General features: G+C 36.7%; 1 non-coding gene across 1 annotated transcript; it reads right to left on the bottom strand.

The window, feature by feature from the left end:
* Positions 1 to 3,435: 3,435 nt before the first annotated feature.
* Positions 3,436 to 3,507, bottom strand: Trnap-agg. The gene has a single exon. It is a non-coding gene; the product is annotated as a tRNA-Pro (tRNA).
* Between the last annotated feature and the right edge of the window lie 408 nt (positions 3,508 to 3,915).

Below are 3,915 nucleotides of genomic sequence, written 5' to 3'. Positions count from 1 at the left end.
TTAACTATAAAAAAAAATTAGAGTTCCGTTTTAAAAACTTACTTAGACTACACAACACCCCGGATCACTCTTAACCAGAGCTATAAATAACGACGGGCAAAGGGGCCAAGCATTGTATCTAATACATGCTTGTGATCTCCGTATTGTGTGGGGAAGACAGAACATTTTCTATGGGTTTGTCAAAGCATTGCATACGGAGTTGATGTTATTTATACTAGATATAATTTAATAGCATATAACACGATAATATACTGTGTATTGTATATAAAAGGTATATTCTGGTAAATTTCATTTTTTATATGTTGTAAACATACGAGAACTTGATATGTCTGTGAAAAAAATTAGTAATGCGTTACTTAAGTTTCCTGCCAAAATTTGGTAACATCATCTGTTACGATATTCTATTAAAAATTATTAGATGAGAAGGTGGTATTATGGAACACTGCGGGTATTATAGAACCACCCCATTTCGAACTGATAATAAAGGCGAACTGTAGCGGAATGTGGCTGAACTGAACTAGGCAGACATCCATAGCAAGGGGAAAACCCGTTTTACTTCAGTTAAACAGTTATCCGTATTTGATCAGCAAATTTGTTTTTTTCAAAATTCGCAAGTTTTGAATGCTAAGTGAATTTAATTATTTTTAAAATATAAATCGTGTAGTTGTAGGTTCACTGGTGCATGTATTCCGTTCCAGAGACTTAGGGGTACATATTAATCTGTGTGATGTTCACGTTTTTTAAATTTTGGTCTTGACAGACATAAGTTAATTCGAGATGGCGATGCGTGAAATACGGACCCCATTGGTGCTTTTACAGTAATATGGAACTCAACTCCTCCGAACTTTCTATTTGCAAGCAGACATTCCTCCAGAGCAATTTGTGAAAAAGACACTAGGTAGAAAGCCAATTCTTCCTGAGAATATCGAAAAAGAGCTGCTGGAATATATATTGTTGATGGAGGTCATATTTTTCTATTATAAAAGCATTTTTGCGATAAAATACATTGGAGTAAATAATTTTGTAATTATTTAACATTTTTTGTCCTTTCCTATTTGTTTTTGGCTACATTAAAGCATTTTTTTGAAAATATACAGTAAGGTTCCATATTACCACCCGATTTTCTCTAAGCCTACTTTCGGACTTTTTGTACAAAAGCCTTCAAAAACCATACTTATAATTACACTAGCGAAAAATCAAATTAGGAACACTTAGTTTACTAGTTATCGGTACTTTTCGCACAAAAACTGTGGGTGTAGTTATGATACCTTGTTTACAATTCACTAAAATGTAATTGGGGTTCCATAATACCACCTTCTCCTCTATAGTTTTAATAATTATAAAATAGATAAAAGCTTAATTATAAAGGCAGATATGGATTTTATAAACATTGTAAATACTAAATAACGAGTAAAATCGTCTGAATCTACAAGAGATTGCCCACCAGTGGCCAAGCGGTACCCCGAACACTGGGACTTCAGTCGTGGGTTCGCGTCTCTCTCGGACGGGCTGGCCACGTGGAATTTTCCGGGTTTTCTCTACGTCTGTAACGCCTAAATCTTTTAGGGATCAATTTCCCTTAAAAAGACCTCCCGGAAGGCATCCCCCTAGACAGATCGCCCAAGTGTTGCGTTACCATAACTTAACAAACGAACCTATAAGAGATATGATACGAACCCCATTATCCCCCTACTCCGTCGACCTTTCACACCAAAATTTAACGGCATCAATCTACCTAATACACAAACCCCAATGCAAATTTTAGAAAATTTCGACAAAACGCACGGAAATAAATCAAAACAAAATCGTTCACCTTACACAATAACATCCAAAAATACAAAAGAAAAAAATGAATAATTTTGCAATTCGAGAAGTTCCGAGATTCTTCAAGATTAAAACGACCAGATTTTAACATTGATGAAGCGGGACAAAATTGACTGGGGGGGGAGGAGTGGTTGTCTCGTTGAAAAACACTGCTCTAGAGTAACAAAATTTTATCATCAAAGAAAGCAAAAATTGTATTGCATTATATTTTTTTAATAGAAAATTATTTTCTAACCGCTCTTGACACTGAAATTTTAATTTCGTTTGCTACTTCGATTACCGAAATTTTGTCACTTTTAATAAATTTTACAGCAATTTGAAAAAAAGCTGNTTTTTTTAATAGAAAATTATTTTCTAACCGCTCTTGACACTGAAATTTTAATTTCGTTTGCTACTTCGATTACCGAAATTTTGTCACTTTTAATAAATTTTACAGCAATTTGAAAAAAAGCTGCTTGATTGTGTACAAACAAGCCAAATTTTTGAAAACTCTCTTTTAAAAAACTATTCTAAAATTCTAGGACATTTATCTTGTGGGAAAAAGTAGAATTTCAAAGGATCGTATATTTTCAAAATTCGTTCAACAGCAGGCAAAAGACCTAACTTTGTACTTTTACAAAATTCTTTAACGCAAATACCACGCGCAATGTATATATAGAAATATGAATATATTTTAATACTAATATTTTTCACATTACGTAAGATGGTACTGGACAGAAAGGAGTCCGAAGAAGCCGTGGTGAAGCGCAAAAGACCTTGGTGGAAAAGGTTTTTCTGCTGCTAAAGGTAACACTCTTTCCGCCGAGCCTTCTTGCACGGATTCCGACTTTCCACCGAATGTGACACAGCCACCCGGAATTGACCTTTCACCCGGCTACGACTTAATCAACCGGACTTGACTTTCCATCCCAATTTACGGACGGATGATACTTGGACAACATTCGAGCTGTCTAGACCCAGTGCTGTTCTTTCTCTAGGAGCATCTGCACCGCCAAATGAATAAGAAAGAGAAAAGTTGCAGCTTTTATGGAGATCTTTGCACTTTTCAACTGCTTATATTTCAGCAACCCCTTTATAGAAAAACCTGAAATTTTGCACGCTACCTAAGAAAACAAGAGTCTTTCGAAAGAGATATTCACATTCAGACAAGCGACGATTAAAAAGGAAGCAGACGTGTTCGGTCCGGCCGAGATCAGGCGATTGAGGCAAACATTCATGCAGGCTAATATTTTGATCCCGAAGCCACGACTTTGCTTTCTTGGATCAATCATTACCTCGCTGATAAATGAAAGATGTGGTAATAATCAACAGATTGTGACAAATAATTGTCAAGTGTAAATAACGCTGTAAATTATGCATTCTATTAGTTATAGAACTTAAATAACTAAAATAAGTAATAACAGCTCTAGACCATAAGACTACCATTACAAAATTTCGATGTCGTTTGTACTTTTAGATCAGTTATAGACTTCATCGATGTAGTCCAAATCCATTTTCGTTCATCTGAACCAACTCTATTAATATTGGATTCATCTGCGCATAAACTCTTCTGCATTTCAGACAATTCATCTGCGCATAAACTCTTCTGCATTTCAGACATCAAAAAGCTAAGGGCTCGTCCGGGAATTGAACCCGGGACCTCTCGCACCCTAAGCGAGAATCATACCTCTAGACCAACGAGCCACGTTCAACGACTCCCAAGATTTTACTCAAACAGTACACACACTTCCTTTAGTAAAAAACAAAAGAAACATTTACGGTACACGCCAGGAAATCGTACATAGCAGAAATTGAACTATACGAAATTCGCACGTCTTTCAAAATTACCGCTATTACGCTAAACAAAATTAATCGGAGGGCTCGTCCGGGAATTGAACCCGGGACCTCTCGCACCCAAAGCGAGAATCATACCGCTAGACCAGTGGTCCCCAACCCCCGGGCCGCGGACCGGTACCGGTCCGTGGATCAAACGGTACCGGGCCGCCCAAGGAACATTAAATTACTGGTATTCCATTTTATTTACTATGGTTTGTGCGACTTTTAATGGACAACGGAATAAACTGGACATAAGAAACACACTTCGGGTGTCAT

This window comes from Centruroides sculpturatus, unplaced genomic scaffold (assembly GCF_000671375.1).
Source record: "Centruroides sculpturatus isolate CEXI.00-Female unplaced genomic scaffold, Cexi_2.0 scaffold754, whole genome shotgun sequence".
Lineage (NCBI taxonomy): Eukaryota > Metazoa > Arthropoda > Arachnida > Scorpiones > Buthidae > Centruroides > Centruroides sculpturatus.
Note: the sequence above shows the minus strand (reverse complement) of the source record. Positions and strands in the feature narration are given on the sequence as shown.